General features: G+C 47.4%; 1 protein-coding gene across 3 annotated transcripts in view; it reads right to left on the bottom strand.

Annotated features, from left to right (window-relative positions):
- The window catches only part of LOC137619702 (zinc finger protein ZFP2-like), a 216,539-nt gene extending 198,349 nt beyond the window's left edge, over positions 1–18,190 (bottom strand). For all 3 annotated transcript variants that reach the window (XM_068349986.1, XM_068349987.1, XM_068349982.1), the window contains exon 1: positions 18,032–18,190. The gene's annotated coding sequence lies outside the window, so the exon portion shown is untranslated. The remainder of the gene's footprint in view (positions 1–18,031) is intronic.
- Positions 18,191–20,172: the final 1,982 nt, after the last annotated feature.

Raw genomic sequence — 20,172 nt, 5'->3', positions numbered from 1 at the left:
TATTTTATAATCAAAATATCATTTTTAAATATTAAACTTAGCCGATGAATATATAATAGCTGATTCACACCCATGGTGGTGGGTAGAGACCAGTATTAATACAATAAAGGCGTATATGCTTAGAGTTTTTGACAGTTATATCATAACAAAACCCAAATAAATATAGGTACCTGGTAAGGAAGCTGACTCTGACGATTACTCTGCCATGTTAGTCCGCTTTCCTCACGAAGCCCAGCCATCCTCTCAGGATGCTGAAAGACTCCCAGGAGCTGTTGTATCCAGGGCGACAACCCATACAACAGGACCTCATCAAAACCCTTAATCTGGGCGCTCTCAAGAAATGACATTTGACCACCCGCCAAATCAAAAAGGATGCGAAAGGCTTCTTAGCCTTCCGTACAACCCAAAACAAGATTAAAAACATTTCAAGAGAAGATTAAAAGGATATTGGAATTAAGGGAATGTAGTGGTAGAACCCTCACCCACTACTGCACTCGCTGCAACGAATGGACCCAGTGTGTAGCAGTCCTCATAAAGAGTCTGGACGTCTTTTAAGTAAAATGAAGCGAACACCGACTTGCTCCTCCAAAAGGTCGCGTCCATAATACTTCGCAGAGATCTGTTTTGCTTAAAGGCCACGGAAGTTGCTATAGCTCTTACTTCGTGCGTCTTGACCTTAAGCAAGCAACGATCTTTTTCACTCAAGTGAGAATGAGCCTCTCGGATTAAAAATCTAATAAAATACGATAAAGCATTTTTAGACATAGGCAATGATGGCTTCTTAACTGAGCACCACAAGGCCTCAGATCCACCTCGTAAGGATTTGGTACGAGCTAAATAAAACTTAAGAGCTCTAACTGGACACAGTACTCTTTCAAGCTCGTTGCCTACGATCTCTGACAGGCAAGGTATATCAAACGACTTAGGCCAAGGACGAGAAGGCAGTTCATTTTTGGCCAAGAAACCAAGCTGAAGTGAACATGTGGCTTTGTCTGTAGAAAAGCCGATGTTCTTACTGAAGGCATGGATCTCACTGACCCTTTTAGCCGAAGCCAAGCACACTAAGAAAAGCGTCTTGAGGGTGAGATCCTTCAGGGAGGCTGAATGTAATGGCTCAAACCTGTCGGACATTAGGAACCTTAGGACCACGTCTAAGTTCCATCCAGGAGTTGCCATACGACGCTCCTTAGAGGTCTCGAAGGACTGAAGGAGATCTTGGAGATCTTTATTATTGGACAGATCTAAGCCTCTATGTCTGAACACAGAAGCCAACATGCTCCTGTAGCCCTTAATAGTGGGCGCTGAGAGGGAGCGAACATTTCTCAGATGTAGGAGAAAGTCTGCAATCTGGGCTACAGAGGTACTGGAAGAGGAAATGGATGATGACTTGCACCAGTCTCTAAAGACTTCCCACTTCGACTGGTATACCTTGATGGTAGAAGCTCTCCTAGCTCTCGCAATCGCTCTGGCTGCCTCCTTCGAAAAACCTCGAGCTCTTGAGAGTCTTTCGATAGTCTGAAGGCAGTCAGACGAAGCGCGGGGAGGCTTTGATGAAGATTCCTTACGTGGGGCTGCCGTAAGAGATCCATCCTTAAAGGAAGACTCCTTGGAACGTCTACCAGCCATTGAAGTACCTCTGTGAACCACTCTCTCGCGGGCCAGAGGGGAGCAACCAATGTCAACCTTGTCCCTTCGTGAGAGGCGAACTTCTGCAGTACCTTGTTGATGATCTTGAACGGTGGGAATGCGTACGCGTCCAGGTGAGACCAGTCCAGTAGGAACGCATCTATGTGGGCCGCCTCTGGATCTGGGACTGGAGAGCAATAGGTCGGGAGCCTTTTGGTCAACGAGGTGGCAAAGAGGTCTATGGAGGGTTGACCCCAAGTCACCCAAAGACTCTTGCACACGTCCTTGTGGAGGGTCCATTCTGTGGGGATCACCTGACCTCTCCGACTGAGACAGTCTGCCAAGACGTTCAAGTCCCCCTGGATGAATCTTGTCAACAGGGAGATGCCTCGATTTTTTGACCAGATGAGGAGGTCCCTTGCGATGACGAACAGTGTGTGGGAGTGAGTGCCTCCTTGCTTGGAGATGTACGCCAATGCTGTGGTGTTGTCCGAATTGACTTCTACCACTTTGTTTCGAAGAATGCTCTCGAAACTCGTCAAGGCCAAGTGAACCGCTAACAGCTCCTTGCCGTTGATGTGCATGCTCTTCTGATCCGACGTCCAAAGACCCGAACATTCCCGACCGTCCAGAGTCGCTCCCCAACCCAAATCCGACGCGTCTGAGAACAACACGTGGTTTGGGTTCTTGACTGCCAGGGACAGACCCTCTCGCAGACTTATGTTGCTGTCCCACCAGTTCAGGCATGCTTTTACTGGCTCGGAGACCGGGATTGACACAGCTTCCAAAGTCTTGCTCTTGTTCCAGTGTGAGTCTAGATGGAACTGGAGAGGGCGAAGGTGAAGTCTCCCTAGTGAGACAAATTGCTCCAGGGATGACAGAGTCCCTAAGAGGCTCATCCAACTTCTTACTGAGCAACGGTCTTTTTTCAGCATGAGGCGGACTTTGAGCAGGGCTTGCTCTATCCTGGTGGCAGACGGAAAAGCCCGAAAAACTAGACTGCGAATCTCCATCCCCAAATAGAGAATCGTCTGGGATGGATTCAGTTGAGACTTTTCTAAGTTCACCAACAGCCCCAACTCCTTTGCCAGACCCAACGTCCATTGAAGGTCCTGCAGACAGCGATGACGGGACGATGCTCTGAGAAGCCAGTCGTCCAAGTACAGGGAGGCTCGAATTCCCGATAAATGAAGGAATTTTGCCACATTCCTCATGAGCCTCGTAAACACGAGAGGAGCAGGGCTGAGGCCGAAGCACAGTGCTCGAAACTGGTACACCACATTCCTGTAAACAAACCTCAGATACGGTTGAGAATCTGGGTGAATAGGAATGTGGAAGTACGCATCCTGCAGGTCGAGAGAGACCATCCAGTCTCCCTCTCTGACCGCTGCTAGGACGGACTTCGTGGTCTCCATCGTAAATTTTGTTTTTATAACAAAAACGTTGAGCGCACTGACGTCCAGCACTGGCCTCCAACCTCCCGTATGCTTTGGGACTAGGAAGAGACGGTTGTAAAATCCCGGTGATTGAAGGTCCGAGACTTTCACCACCGCTTCCTTCTCTAGCAACAGAGACACCTGTTGATGTAGAGCTTGCCTCCTTGACTCCTCTCGATACCTGGGAGAGAGGTCTAGAGGAACTGTTACTAGAGGAGATCTGCATACAAAAAGTATTTTGTACCCCTCCTTGAGCAACAACACAGACTCTTGGTCTGCACCCCTCTTCTCCCAGGCCTGCCAGAAGCTGTTCAGTCTGGACCCTACCGCTGTCTGAGGACGTGGGCAGTCAGACTCTGCCACGGGAGGACTTGGATCCTCTCCTCTTGCCTCTTTTTCCGTCGGCACGAGCGCCTCCCCTACTGGGGGCTCTGCCACGAAAGGGCGGGATAAACCTAGTCGCTGGGGTATCGATCTTGGGCCTCACGACATAAGACGATGAAGGAGCTCCCTTACGAGCAGAAGTAGCCATCAGGTCGTGTGTATCCTTCTGCACAAGCGAAGCCGCAATGTCCTTGATCAGCTGTTGAGGAAACAAGGCAGCTGATAAGGGAGTAAAGAGAAGCTCCGACCTTTGACAGGGAGTAACTCCTGCTGAAAGGAATGAGCAAAGAGTTTCCCTCTTCTTCAGGACTCCAGACGTAAAGGTGGCGGCGAGCTCATTGGAGCCATCGCGGATGGCTTTGTCCATACAAGACATAATAAGCACGGAAACATCCTGGTCGGCAGACGAGATCTTCCTGCTTAATGCTCCTAGAGACCAATCTAAAAAGTTAAAAACTTCGAAGGCCCAGTAAACCCCTTTAAGGAGATGGTCAAGGTCCGAGGCGGACCAACAAACTTTAGAGCGTCTCATGGCCAGGCGACGGGGAGAGTCTACGAGGCTTGAGAAGTCACCCTGGGCAGAGGCAGGGACTCCCAAGCCGAGAACTTCTCCCGTGTCATACCAGACGCTCGCTCTAGAAGCTAGTTTAAAAGGAGGGAAAGCAAAGGCCGTCTTCCCCAAACTCCTCCTGGTAACCAACCAGTCGCCTAGCAAACGTAAAGCCCTCTTAGAAGAGCGAGAGAGCACTAGCTTAGTAAAAGAAGGCTTCGCAGCAGCTATGCCTAGCGCAAACTCTGAGGGAGGCGAACGAGGAGCAGAAGTAACAAAATGGTCTGGGAAAAGATCCTTAAAAATTATCATGATTTTCTTAAAGTCCATAGAGGGCTGAGCAGTCTTAGGCTCTTCTACGTCTGATAAAACATCCAAAGGAATATCAGTAGGCGGAGGATCAGCAACATCCTCATCTGAAGGAACCTCGTCCGACAATTGATGAGTCTCAAGAAAGGGAGAGACCTGCCGCGGTGGCAATGCTTGACAAGCAAAGTCCACACGCAAAGGAGCAGCAGTAGTAGTCAAGGAAGCTACGTCATGTCGCTGCTGAAAGGACTGACCAGCAACAACAACAGGAGCTGATGGACGCTCGACGTCAAGTCGAGACTGCCTTGACTGCCTAGACTGAGCAGTCAAAACAACCCTTGACTGCGGTGCTTGACGCTCAACGTCAAAACAAGGCAACTGAGCTGGTTGCCGAACGTCCTGAACGTCAACACGAGACTGCGGCAGCGGCTGAACGTCAACACGAGGCTGCGGCAGCGGCTGAAAGTCAACACGGGACTGCATCGAGTGAGGCTCCAAGTCACGTGACTGACGTGACAAACTACCGACATCACGTTTCGTAACGTCAAAAGGACGAGTAAAGGCTCGTTTTGGCGGCTGACGGCCAGAGTCTCAATCAGCGTAACGGCGAGGATCATCGTGAACCCGCTCAACGGTATACTCCTCCATAAGGGAGGCAAGCTTATTCTGCATATCCTGCAGGACAACCCATTTAGGATCAACGGGAGTCGGTACGGGCCGAGACGATGGTAACGTCTGTGACGGCAAAACATTGCCTTTACTGAGACTCTCGGAGCCCGTGTTACGCTTACGTTTGATCGGCGAACAGTCTTCCAACGACTGCAAAGGGTCAGAGCTGTCCCAATGGCTACAGCCAGGACGCTGGACCTGTCCTGAAGGGACTGACTTCCGCTTTAAGGGTCTAGAAACTTTGCTCCAAGGTTTCTTTTGCGAGAAGCCTTCGGATGACGAGGAGAAAACAGCCTCGCTCGTCTTATGGTAGGGGCGATCTTGACGAGACATGCCCGAAACCACAGAGGGAACGTCTGTTCGTTGGTTAAAGCCTCTCGTCCCCTTAAGTCCTACGACATTACTTCTCCCTGGTGCAGGGGAGCCTGAAAGAGGTCTCGGACTAGGAGAACGACAAGCACGAACAGACGAACCCTCGGTCGCAACACTAAAAACACTTTGCGCACTTATCACTTTATCCCCACGATTTTCTGATTTGGCACTCTGACACTTTAACACATTTACATCCGCCATGAGTTGATTACGGTCCGATGCTAAGGACTCAACTCTCTCGCCCAAAGCTTGAATGGCAAGCAACATATCCCGCATGGATGGTTCATGAGTGCTAGTAGAGGGTTCAGGAACAACTACTACAGGGGAAGGATTAGGTTCAGGGGCATGGGAGGAGGAAAAATCCAACGACCTAGAGGAGCTTCTCCTCACCCTATCTCTCTCAAGCTTACGAGAATACTTATCAAACTCTAGCCAGTCGAATTCCGACAAGACCACGCACTCATCACACCGATCTCCTAATTGGCAGGTTTTACCCCGGCAATTAGAACACACGGTATGTGGGTCGAGAGAGGCCTTGGGAAGACGTTTGTTACAATCCCTAGCATTACATTTACGAAATTTAGGTCCAGGGATAGGAGAAGGGTCAGCCATTTTGAAAAGTCAAAGAAAATCCAAAACAAATCCAAAGTCATCAACAATAAACACTATCCAAAAAAGGGTTCAAGAGTTTTAATTGAAGAGAAAAACACCTGTCACTGCGAAAGCTCAAAACCAAAAAGAAGTACTTCACCAAGAATGACGAAAACTCCAGGTCAACAGCGAGCGGAATCAACTTGTCGACAAGACCGACAGAGAAGAACTGGAGCTGTTTACATGTATATGCGGTATCTGGCCGATAGTTGGCGCTGGTGGGCACACCCGCAACCTTCATGGCGATCGCTCGCGAGTTTTTGTGTTTCTGTCGAGCCGTCCGAGACGTCAGCTATTATATATTCACCGGCTAAGTTTAATTTTTAAAAAGCTAAGGTTTGTATAGTTAGGAAAAATACAAATTATCAACGAATTTGTCATTTGTTCCGTAACTGACATACAAACAACGCTATTTAATAGGGGTGACTCACCCATTAGGAAGGGTGGAAAGTCCCAGCCAGTACTGGCTTTGGCTTTTGCCCGGGGACTCATTATTTGAGTGTGTCAGCACTCAACAATAAGGAGTCCTTGCACCTCGCTAGAACCTTGCTACGCAAGGACTGCGCCCTACGCAAACTGTGAGTGAAGGTATAACAAAGTGTGACTCGTCCTAGGAAGTTGACCTGTAGTCCTTTAGATGGAAACTTTAGGCTAGGACTCTCCCAATACTACCTCGTCAGGGTATGGGGACGTGACAGTATTAGCTTAATACTAAGAACACAAGGAAACATGGTTTACCTGCAGTGGTTTGAGGTCAGCTGTGCAGAGAACCCAGGATGCTGCTTCCCCCAAGAGAGGGGAAGATGAAGAAAAGAATAAGGGCCAGACAAACATTTTCATTCATGCAGACTAAGACCGGGTAACAATGCCCTCAACCTTCTGCTGCTTGTCCACTAAGGAGCCTGAGGTTCTAGACCAGCTGTTGTGCAGCCACCACAGGGCCGATAGAGAACGTATCGAGCCTCCTGTGGGTCACGTCTTGCAGGTAGTGGGCTGTGAAGATCGTCTGACGCTTCCACACCCCAGCCTGAAGAACCTACGTCACTGAGAAATTCTTCTTGAAGGCCAGGGACGTAGCTACGCCCCTGACATCATGTGCTCTAGGGTGTCGTGACGGAGAAGGGTCTGCATTCAGGGACAGATGGATCACCCTGCGAATCCATGCCGAGATGGTGTTCTTGGTGACCCTCCTATTAGTCCTCACAGTGCTAACAAACAATGCCTGCACCTGAGGACGGACTGCAGCTGTTCTTTTGAGATATAACCTCAGACTCCTTACTGGGCACAGTAGGAGATGGTCTGGGTCTTTTGTTACAGAACAAAGACTCGAAATCTGGAAGGAGTCGAACCGAGGGTCCAGCACCCCCGGATTCTGAGTCTTAGCAATAAACTCAGGGATGAATTTGAACGTTACCTCCCCCCATCCTCTTGAATGGGCGATGTCATATGAGAGACCATGAAGTTCACTGACTCGCTTGGCCGATGCCAAAGCTAGTAACAACATCGTCTTCCAAGTTAGGTGGCGATCTGAAGCCTGGCGTAATGGTTCATAGGGAGGTCTTTTAAGAGACCTAAGAACTCGAACCACGTTCCATGGAGGAGGTCTCACTTCCGACAGAGGGCAGGTAAGTTCATAACTTCGTATGAGTACGGAAAGTTCCAGCGAGGAAGAAATGGCCATTCCTTTGAGCCTGAAGGCTAGACCTAAGGCTGAGCGATAGCCTTTCACCGCCGAGACTGAAAGGCGCATTTCTTCCCGCAAATACACGAGGAACTCCGCTATTGCTGGAATAGTGGCATCGAGTGGAGAGATACCCCTTCCACGACATCAACCACAGAACACTTTCCACTCTGCCTGGTAGACAGATGCGGATGATTTTCGCAGATGTCCAGACATCCTAATCGCAACTTGCTGCGAAAATCCTCTCTCAGCGGGAACTTCGTGGAAGATGTTGGCATGTGGTTGTCTGAGTAGATCGTGTCGTGGAGGGAGTTCTCTCGGAAGTTCCGTTAGGAGTTGCAGAAGGTCCGAAAACCATTCCGCGTGCTGCCATAGCGGAGCTATGAGGGTCATTGAAAGATTGACTGATATTCTGGTCTTGTTGAGCACCCTCCTTATCATCAGACAGAACGGGGGAAAGGCGTACACGTCGATGTTGTCCCACCGTTGTTGGAAGGCATCTTGCCAGAGGGCCTTGGGATCCGCGACTGGGGAGCAGTATAGTAGAAGCTAGAAGTTCAACGCTGTCGCGAACAGATCCACAGTCGGGGAACCCCACAAAGTCAGGACTTTATTGGCTACTAGATGATCCAAAGACCACTCGGTAATTACTATCTGAGACGCTCTGCTCAGATTGTCGGCGAGCACATTCCTCTTGCCTGAAATGAAACGTGCCGATAGTGGAATCGAGTGGACTTTGGTCCATCTCAATATCTCTACTGCAAGATGGGATAGCTGCTTCGAAAAGGTACCTCCTTGCTTGTTGATGTAAGCCAATACTGTGGTGTTGTCACTCATCACCACCACAGAGTGACCCGCCAGGAATTGTTGGAACTGCTGAAGGGCCAAGAAAACAGCCTTCATCTCTAAAAGATTTATATGGAGGCACTTTTCTGATTCTGACCACAGGCCTGAGGTCCTGTGGTGTAGAACGTGGGCTACTCACCCTTTCTTTGAGGCGTCCGAAAATACCATCAAATCCAGGGGGACGACGAGAAGATTCACTCCCTTTCGTAGGTTCTCGTCTGTCACAAACCACTGGAGGTCCATCCGTTCCGCAGGTCCCATAGGGATCATGACGTCCGGGGAATCGCAACCTTAATTCCACCGAGACTTGAGTTGCCACTGGAGGGATCTCATTCTGAGGCGACCGTTGGGAACTGGACGAGCCAAAGATGAGAGTTGACTGAGGAGACGTAACCACGATTGGGCTGGAAGCTTTTCTCGTCTGAGAAAAGGGCTTGCGACCTTCCTCAGCCTTGCTATCCTGTCGTCTGATGGGATTTTGATTGATTGATTGATTTAAAGTTTTCAGGCATCCTGACATCTAAGGTCATTGACGCCGGTAACATTTAATTTATGTATACAAAAATAAAAAATAAAATAAAATAAAAAATTAGAGTATTCAATTAAAATCATAAAAGTTGAATGTCATAAAAGTTAAATAGTTTTCAGAAGACCTGCTTCTGAAATAAATCTAAAAATGCCACTTGAATAGTAGGACACATCACGTCCAAGAATCTTGGCCAGGATGAACCTGCCACCCTCACCTCGAGCCTCAAACAAAAATCTATTCCTTAAGTTGTTATAATTGGGGCATTCGGTCAACAAATGCCTCACTGTTAGAGCTACTAAACAGTCGTCACAATACGGTTGGTGTTGGCCCTTCAGCAGAAACTTGTGTGTCAACCGAGTGTGACCAATACGGAGACGACAAAGAGACGTCTCCCATTTTCGGGGCATCATATTATACCGCCAAGGAGATATGACATTTGTTACCTCTCGCATTTTATTCCCATCTAGGCTATCCCATTGCTGTTGCCATTTATTGCAAACCAATTTCTTGATGTCAGGTAAGAAATCATTACAGGGAATGGGATACCTTCTTGGCAGCAACTCAGATGCAGTCTTCTTAGCCAGTGAATCTGCCTTCTCATTCCCAGACACACCTACATGTGCTGGAACCCAACAAAATCGAATTGTTATACCTCTCCGTCCAATAATAAAAAGCCATTCTAAAATCTTTAAAACTAGAGGGTTATTAGAATTAAAAACTTCTATAGCTTGAAGGACACTCCTTGCATCACTAAAAATTGTAAAATTACCCTCCTTCTCCAACGCTATTTTCTCAATAGCGGTTAATATGCCATACAGTTCGGCAGTAAATATGGAAGCGGTCAGATGAAGTGCACCTCTACAATTAAAACCATTACTATGTACTCCAAATCCAACGCCAGCATCAGATTTGGAGCCATCAGTATAGATAAAAGTTGATCCTCTATGTTCTTCAACATGTTCCATAAAAAGAGACCTGGCTTTTAGGTCTGTCATATTCTTCTTAACTCCAATAAAGTATTTACAAAAAGATATCTCTGGTAATTTCCATGGAGGCGTTGATGATACCTTGAATGGAAGTACCTTACTTCTAATTATATCCAGACTGTTTAATAATCGTTTCACCCAAAAGCCATAAGGTTGAGGAGATTTTGGGTGCAACTCAAAGTATGATGCGTGTCTTACAAGGCTTGCAGTCTGAAAGGCTAGAGTGTTAGGGAGTCTTTGCAATCTAAACCAATACCAAATAATGGAAGACATTCGGTAATGGTCTCGAGGTAACTCTCCAGCATCAACAAGGAGACTTGGGATAGGCGAGGTTTTAAAAGCTCCTGTAGACAATCTAATACCTGCATGATGTATCGAATCTAATATTTTTAACCGGCTTGGGGTGGCTGAAGAGTATATTTCACATCCATAACTAATTTTGGAAAAAATCAAGGCCTTGTATAATTTTAAAATAGTATTGCGGTCTGCTCGTCTGATGGGAAGGCTTTGTGGAGATTGGTGTCTATAACCATACCTAGATATACCATTCTTTGAGTGGGAAGCAGAGAGGACTTCTCGAGATTTACCATGATTCCCAGATCCTGGCAAAGCACCAGAAGTTTGTCTCGGTGTTAAAGAGGGGATGACTCCGAGTCTGCTAGGATCAGCCAGTCGTCCAGATAACAGAGGAGACGGATGCTGATCCTCTGTGCCCACGACGATATTAGGGTGAACACTCTATTGAAAACCTGTGGTGCTGTGGAGACCGAAACACAGCACCTTGAACTGGTATTCCTTGTTGTCTAGGCTGAATCTTAAGTACTTCCTTGAAGACGGATGGATTGGGATCTGGAAATACGCGTCCCTCTGATCCAGTGTACACATGAAGTCTTAAGGTCTCACTGTAAGTCTGACCGTGTCTGCGGTCTCCATGCTGAACGGAGTTTGCTTGACAAACTTGTTCAGAGCCGAGAGGTCGATGACTGATCTCCAGCCTCCAGACGCCTTCTTTACAAGAAAGAGTCGACTGAAGAAGCCTGGGGACCCGTCGAGGACCTCCTGGAGAGCGCCCTTCTTCAACATGGTCTGGACTTCTGCCCGAAGGGCCTGCCCCCTTGCAGATCCCATGGCAAGGGAGCTCAACGACACTGGATTCATCGTCAGGGGAGGTAGAGATGTTGTGAACGGGATGCGATATCCGACTGATTACTGAAATCGTCCAGGAATCGCCCCCGAGTTGCTGCCACCTGTCTGCGCAACTTTGTAGGCATCCCCAACTGGTGGACATGCAGGGGGACTGCCAATCCTAGCGTTTGCGGCCTCGGCTGCTCCCTCTAGGATTCTTCCCTGCCCTGGAGAGCTTCTTGCCTTTCCTGTCCTCAACAGGAAAGGGCTTAGACACCATTGTCTTTGCTGCCGTTGTTGGTTTCGTGGTCTTGGTCGGATGGGGCTGCTGGGGTGCTGGAGGCTTATAAAGTTTGGATGTCAAAGCACTATGTAGGAGGGAGTCCTGGTGGGACTTCCTCCACCCCTCAGCAATATGCTCCACGTCCTTAGGCTCAAACAGGTTCGTTCCCATCACGGAAGAATATCTGACCCTGCTTATCTCGGTGCTAGGGACCTTCTGATGGAACCTCTCAGACACCGCATCCCGACGTTTCAGGATGGTGTTTGCCCACAAGTTCGAGACTTGGTGGGCCAGAAACTCGATCGTGCGAGTGCCTGAGAGTAGAAAGGTCTCCATAGCTTTTCTGGTACGTTCTTTGGATAAATCCTCTGAACGTATCAGGATACCTAAGGTCCCTAACCAGATATCCAGCCATGAAGTGGCCTGCTTGGCATACTTCACAACCTTCTCCTGATTAAGGATCTCATTCCCCGAGAATGAGACCTGCCGGTTGGAGAGCCTCTCAAGAGGGACTCCCCTGGTAAGCTCTTCCAACGAATGGTGAAGGGGAAGAGCCAAACAAGTCTCCTCTACGATGTCGAAGTACCTCCTCTGTTGGACAAAAGGAGGTGGGAGGAGCTTGTTGCCGGCGCTAGATCGGCTGGAGGGGGCTAGCTCAGAGAGCTGGACTTTGATCTTGTCTCTGGCACTCATGACCCCTTGAGACCAGGGCAAAGCCACACTGGCCTTCAAGGGTTTTTGAGTCCCAAAGACTCGGTCCAAGACCGTGTCTTTGCCCTCACGAGGAGGAATCTCTGGGTCAGCAAACCCATTGAGATTCCTCATAAGGGTCAGAACCTGCAAGAATGCATGCTCTGACTCCTGCAGCTCTCCTCCTGAAGGACTAGCAGCGAAGTCTCCTGTCCCCAAAGGCTCTTCTTGGGGGGACTCGCGGACATTCTTCGAGTGACGGGCTGGCTCCGGTCTAAGTCTCGATGAAGACTTTGGTACAGTCTTGGAGTCCTTCAACTCCCTCTAGGGAGGGATGCAAGACTCCAACAACGACGGTGGTAGGCTCTTCTCCACCCCTACCCAAGAAGACTTTCCAGCGCGAGGTGGGGTTTCCCTCATTGGTGCGATGTGGGAACGCCTCACCTCACGTGACTCCCCTGGGGACGGGAAGTCTTCGTCCGAAGGGGAGGGAGAAAAAGTCTGGGGGGGTGAGGAGGCCTGCCTCAAAGACTTACGAGGAGTCAGCTTTGCCCTTGGAGAAGTTACCACGTTTGAAACTCCTCTTTTCTTCTTCAGGGGAGTAGAAGCTACCAAGGATTTGTGGCCCAGGTCAGAGAGAACAGGCTTAAATGCCTGCACGACCGCTCTGACCAATGTCCCAAAACAAGGCTGTTGGCTGACGGCTGTGCTGTCAAATACTCCCTCTGGAGGGAAAGGGATCGACCGATCCCTGGGAGGAGTTACTAAAGTGGGGTTTGCCTGAAAAGAAGAGGATGATGGAGAGGAAATGTCCCGGGGGGGGGGGATGCAGTGATGACGACCTTGCCGCGCGTTGTCCTGCAGCCTCGCGCGTGAGGGGGTATTGGCGATCGCGCTGGGGATTACCCTGGGTCGCGCGCGGGAGATCGTTGGCGCGCGTGCGCGGGCGAATGTTGAAGCGAGTGCGATGGCGAGGGTGAGCGTGGGCGAGCGATGGCGCATAGGAGCGCGAGCCGGAGACACCAGAGGGTGCGCAGAAGGAAGATTGCGCGCTCGCAGGGTCAGGATGAAGAACCCGTGTGGGCGATGATACCGTTGGGAACGCGCGCGCAGGAGAGACATCTCTTGCGTGGAGTCCACACATTAGGCTGGGGAGATGGGCGTGGGCACGCGCAGGGCACGCGTGCGCATCCTCATGGACGCGAGTGGGAGACTGCGCACGAAGGCGTGCTGGCGAATGATGGCGCGCAGGAGGAGATTGACGGCGCGCTGACGAGCAGGGGAAGGAAGTATTCAACTTCCCTACTGCTCTCAGATCAGAAGATCGTGGGCGTGCAGGAGATCGTTGGCACAGAGAGCGCTGGCACGCAAGCGAGCGCTGGCGCGTTGGCGAGCACTGGCGCGCAGGAGAACGATGGCGCGCAGAAGGTTGAATGCGCGCAGTAGCGCACTGGCGATCAGGAGAGCGCTGGCGTGCAGGTGAGCACTGGCGCGCTTTAGCAGAAGCATCGTCGGCAGTAGATGAGCGCTTGCACGCAAGTGAGCACTGGCGCGTGAGGGACGTATGCGCCAACTTGCGCATACGCCTTTGTTGCCCCGAAGGGACCGTTGCCTGTCTCACAACAACAGGATATGTCAGCGCCCACAGCGCATCAGCAGCCAGGAACGGCGACGGCAGGTCAGCAAGTCTGACGGGTGGAAGGTCGACCTTCCACCGAAGGGGATCACGAACGATCCGCAGAGAGGTCCAGGGTTGTAGCTGGGAAAGTCGGAGAACGATGGTGAGACTCCTCTGCGGCAGACTGCGGAGGAGACGATGAACCGAAGAGGCGCCTCCTCACACCCTTGTGAGGTGAAGGAAGGCCTCTCCGGCGAAGAGGAAGGCGAGCTTTACACCGTATGCGCCCTCTGGGGGCCGTAGGGTCAGCAGTCCTCCAAAGAGGAGTCTCTGTGACTGAACTCCTCCGAGGGGAAGAATCACCGGCAGGAGAGACTGTTGGACTTAGTTCCTCCCTCAAAGGATGAGCAGAGGGAGAAACTAAGCCTTCAGCTACAGCAGGTTTATCAGGTGCAGAGGTCGGAGATACCGCATCGGAAGCTTCTGCCACCACAACGTCGACGATCAACCTCTGCCAAAGTCGGCGATTGTTTGACAGCGGCACCCAACCGGATCATGTCAAACAAGGCTTCCTTGGAGGGCGAACCCTCAAGCCCCAAGGAAGACCAAAGCTGAAACAAATCATTAGTAAACAAATTAATATTCAAATCCTCCTCCGGGGGTGGAGGAGGAGCTGCCTCGCTATGGGAGGCAACTCCCTCTCCCGAACCCCGAGTTCGGGCAACAGAACTATGGCCTACGCTACCACTCGACAGTTTCTCGGAAGAAACCGATCGAGCTGGAGCATCGGAGGAGGTTTGGGCAAAGAACGAAGAGTCCTTGGGATTTTCTCCTTTCAAAGAAACCTTCGAAGGAGAAATATCCCGATTGGACTTCTTCTTCCGTCGACGAGAAAACCTTTCCCACTGGGAGGTAGACCACTCCCTACACTCACCACACTTATTAGTTCTATCACTGTTGGCCCCTACAATAAGGACAAAAGGTGTGAGGATCCGTATCGACCGCCGACATAAACGTACCACAAGGGCGGTTGGGTAATCCAGGACACTTTCAAATGATAGCAGAAGCCAACTTCAAACACCTGTAAAAGAAAAAGCAAAGAGCATTAATGGCTGTCAGAGAGGCGAGGGTGAAAGCGGACACGTCCAACTACCACTCGAGCCGAGAGCAAAGTGAGCTCAAGCTCAGGTGTGTGTGTGAGGGGGCGGGTAGCAAGCTACCCTCCCTACCCCCCGCTAACTAGCGGTGGGGTAGTAAACCCTCGTTAAAATTCTAATGGCTCGTCATTTCAGCTACGCCGAAAGTAATAACCCCTATTAAATAGCGTGGTTTGTATGTCAGTTACGGAACAAATACGGTAATATTGAGCTTCGCAAACTAACATTGGTAGTGTTAGCATAACATGCTAACATTAGCAGTGTTTTTCATTTATTTTCTGTCATTCGACTTGTCTGTTGTATTACCTCTCGTTCGTTCGTTTGTACATAGCAGGTTTCGACCTTCTGCGCAAGAATTCCTCCTACCTGCGCATAGACGCCTCCTCCACCAATAGGATTTCCTCTTCTCTAGCCGTCAAATTTAACTATTCGACTTCACCCGCTTTATTCAAGTATTTGACTTGATCCAGTACAACTACACCATCCCTTTTATGTAATATCCTCGTATACATATTACATTTGACCCCAGTATTACTTTTTTTTTATCCTATACTTTATAAAATCACCTCATTTTATATTCCCATTAAATATCATTCATCATACACTCCATTTTATCTTGCTATATTACTTTTATATATTTTTTTATTACCTTGTCACACCCAGATTTCACATAAATACTTGCTCTGGACAAGTTTCCAATTCTGGTTCATTCATGTTTACTCTCTAGACCCATTACTTTTTCGCTAACCAATCACGAACTTATATGTATGGAAACTTTGCACAGGGGGGTGGGGGTTAATATTTCCCTACCCCCACCTTCCAACAAACTCTTTTCCGTGGAAACCTTTGTCCAAGTCAGGTTTTTGGTAGTGCAAGTGACGTGTTTTTGCGTATTTTACGATGGAAGTTTTAGAAACTTGTAACGACTGCAGTAATCCATACTTGGAAGTATTTTGGTGAATTGTAATGTTGATAATTTTCTTAAATCTCATAATGTAATAGCCCAACATTTACAGTGCCCCAAGTGCAGTACTAAGACAAAGAAGTTAAGACGTCGCAGATTCACAGTCACAACACCACGGTGACTCACAAGTTTCGTCGTCACAGTCATAAAAGTAAGTCATTAATTTCTTTAATTTTACATATTTGCAGGTAGAACCTTGGATAGGGGTTGTGACCTGGGAATGTTTGTGACCTGGGAAGGTGGTCCGGGGGCTTGCCCCGGTTAAGGGTTGTGACCTGGGAACTTCTAGGTTAGGTTAGGTGGGTTTGTTAGGTTCTGTACCCTTTTGTACCATTTTATATATTGTGTAAAGGGTATATGGAAAAATGCTTTAAAATACACATGCTAATATTATCGAAACACTGCTAATGTTAGCAATGGCAGTGTAACATTGGTAACGTTGGGTAACACTGCTAAAGTAAGCGTTCGCAGTACATACGTTCTTGATGAGTGAAGTGACAGAAATTGAACGTCATTATATTTGAACATTTCGGGGTGTCTGTAGTTTTTGGGGACAGGGCGATATCTTTCTTATTACTAGCCAAATCGTTTTTCATTATGGGGAAGATGTTCTTTACAATGATCCAACATACCATAATATGATGTTATTTTATCACATTTTATCATTTTGAATAATATCATAATTTACCTTTACCACGGCAATATTTTCTAAGTTCAGCACGGTCCGAACGCAAGTCACGGGTAGCTCCTGCTTAGTTTCCATCTTTCCCGATAGATAGAGCACGTGTCATCCCAGTCTGAGAAACGTTCGTTTTTACAATTTAATACTGTCCCGTCAATCTACATATTTATTTTACTGTTAAGTTTGTAGTTTTTAGGGACACATCATTTATAGTGATATTTGATGCTGCTATGATAATTATAATGAATTGTTAGGTTAGGGAAAGGTCGTTACAATGCATCGTTCGCTGAAGCCACGGCTAACTTACTCGATCGTAAAATTTCCCGCAAGCACTGTTTCCTGCTTGACTATAAAAACACCCGTTTGGCGGCACTCGATTCGCCTTTCAGCTGGTGGCTCAAGCTTTAACAGATATCGATATTCGAACTTATGTTTTCGCTAATTCCAACAATCTTCATTTTTAACCTCTTGTTAAGATTGTTATTTCGTTGGGACACGTCCTGAAATTATGCCGAATACTAATTTGTTTTATATACAACCAAAGGTTAGGCTAGCCAACATGTAGTTAAGATATTTCGGTAGATAAAGCCAGTGTCAAACAAAGCAACCGAACTTAACCTTTCGTTGGCCACTTACTTCAAATTTTTAATCCCCCCACCCCCACATGACCCGAGATTGACCTGGAGTCGACCCTTTCCAACTCTAACCGCCGTAATGGATAGACGTGTTTCGTACAGTTACTCTTTGAGCGATATTGTTGAGTTTATCATTCATATTGATCAAATTGATTCGATTAAGACTCTAAGGTATATACACCTACGTGATTTTACTCGAGTTATCCCCGAATTCTTTCATTATTTATTTCGAAAAGGCTTTTTAAGGGATTTTAGGGGTCCATGTGAGAAGTGTACAATTGGTGATGTTGCAATATCGAATATTAAGGTAAGCCTGAGTAACTTTTTTATTATGACAATGTGGTTAAGATATAATTTTGAGTGCTGCCCATACCTTTTTTTGTGTAGGAGAGACTTACGGAGGGGGTCCGAGGGCTTGCCCCCGGGTAGTGGTAGTGACCTGGGAACTACTAGGTTCGGTTAGGTTGGGTTTGTATGTTAGCGATAGTGGTTGGGGGGGTCGCAGGGGGGTGTTAGCTCACGGTTAGTTCACGAGGAAGGTAAGGACATGGCTTGTAGGTCAGGTTAGGAGGGGAATTTTGGGTTAGTTGTCCATTTTTCACGCACGTTTCCGACATCCATGACCAGAGTGGTCCTAGTATGTAGATTGTTGGGGCAAGCAATTACAAAACTAGTAAGATTAATATTATTTCATTCCATAATCATTCCCGTGAAAAAGAGCCAATTTCGGACTTTTTAACTCGATTTTCGTCTGGTCAAAGGCCTGTCCCCATAAACTACAAAGGCTCCAGAATTCATATTATCATTGTAAACTATAAAACACTGGACGTATACTTACAATAACTATGAGCTTCATGAAGTGAGCGTCGGTAACAACGTTGGGTTGAGGAACTTGGGGATTTGTTGCTATCTAGTAACAACATCGTTGATCCTGGTTCCTTATTGCTCAATCCGCAAAATAAGTTTGCGGGCACTCTATCTCTCTATAGATAGCTGCAAAGCTTCTAAGCTTATTCTATCTTATTATTGTTATTAAGTTCGATCAGCTCAACAGGTTCAGGTTCTGGGGTGAGGCATAGCCTTTACAACGGCGCCTCCAAAGTTTATCTTCTTGTACTGTTTTGTCTTTTCTTCCACACCAGGTTTAATACTTCTTTTTTTTCTTTTCTATATTTGTTTCACTAAATAAAAATAATCCTACTATCTTCTTTAAGTCTTCCTCGTATGGTTGTTGTAGCTCAATTAGTTCATTCCTTTCTTTTCTATATTCTTGGCAAAATAACAAAAAATGTATCAAATCTTCCTCCTCATTTTCACAAAAATTACAGTTTGTATTCCCCCCATTGTGTCTATTTACAATATTTAGTTTTAACGTCTTAGTTCTTGCTCTAAAAAAATATCACTGAAGCAAATGTATTGTCATAAATTAACTCTTCTTTAAATTCTTTCTTCCACGTTCTATATATTTCTAAGTTCACTTTACTTTCTCTTTCTTCTTTCCACTTTTCAGTATCCAACTTTCTGGTTTCCGTTTTTATTTTTGCCTTGTTCATTCTTCTTATTTGTCTTATGCCTAAACTTAATTCTTCCAAATACTTTGCAGGTTGTTACCACCATCTTCCTTCTTTTTCTTGAATATCCTGGATAATTATTTTCAGTATTTCCTTCTTTCCATGCAGGGTACGATTTAAGTACAGTAGCTTCCCATCCATCACCCTTGCTTTCATAGAAGATGCACCTATCTCCCCTCTTAGAGTAGTATTAGCTGTGCTTTTAGTGGCACCTTAAATCTTCGTGTATACACCATTCTCTATTCTTTGTAGTTTCTCTATTTCAGTTTCTGTTAGATTTATAATACTTGTGTAGTAAAAGATGAAAAACCTGTCATAGGTTTTATTGCACGCAAAAACTGGAGTCACCTCCTGAAACAATAGAAACAGCCACTATTACAACACGCACTACTTTACATGACAATAACAAACAAATACATCAAAGTAAGGGCCAGACAACACAGGGACATCCACAAGCAATAATATGCGCGAAGACACACAAATAGCAACATCATAAGCTGATAAATGCAAGCAGAGAAACACAACGTACATGAGAGCATAAATGTAAAACTACATTGAACATATATTACCACATTCTCCCCACCTATGAAATTCAAGCAGCATAATCAACAAAATACTTAGGAGCGCGCCGGGTCCTTTCGGACCTCCGGAGTGGTACAGGTGTAGTGCCTTGACCAGACACAGCAGGAAGCTCTTGAACAGCACTTTCCCCGGGTGTAACGTCATGAGTGACTTCTTGAAGAGCAGGTTCCGAGCTTGCTCTAGCATCTGGACGGCGCACCTCAGACTCTGATATACCTAGAGACTCTAGAGATTGCGGCAGTGAAGGTCTGGTGGCCTCCACGCTGCTACTATCATCACCACTTAAAGGTGCTAGATGCCTCAAAGACACAGTGGACTCTCTACCATCAGGAAACTTGACACGAGCATATTCAGGATTAGCTTCTACTATTTCTACTTCATCTACTAGAGGGTCATTCTTGCTGTGCCGTACTTGCCGTCTTGATAGAGCGGGACCTTTGGTGATGAGCCAGGTAGGCAACGTACGACCTGACGTGGACTTCCGAGGATGCTTTAGGAAACGCTCATGTGGTGTACAATTAGTTGACGTACATAGCAGGGAACGGATAGAGTGAAGTGCATCTGGGAGGACAACTTCCCATTTCGAGACATCAAGATTCCTTGTTCTGAGAGCTAACCGAATGGTTTTCCATATGATTCCATTGTACCTCTCCACCTGGCCATTGCCCCTTGTGTTGTAGGGCGTAGTGCGACTGGTAGCCACTCCTTTCTTTAGTAAGAATTTCTTCAGTTCTTCTGACATGAAAGAGGCTCCCCTGTCTGAGTGTACGTATGCTGGCATTCCGAATAGTGCAAACAGTTGTACCAAACACCCGATGATAGCACC

Source organism: Palaemon carinicauda, chromosome 26 (assembly GCF_036898095.1).
Source record: "Palaemon carinicauda isolate YSFRI2023 chromosome 26, ASM3689809v2, whole genome shotgun sequence".
Lineage (NCBI taxonomy): Eukaryota > Metazoa > Arthropoda > Malacostraca > Decapoda > Palaemonidae > Palaemon > Palaemon carinicauda.
This window is presented reverse-complemented; position numbering and strand designations above follow the sequence as displayed.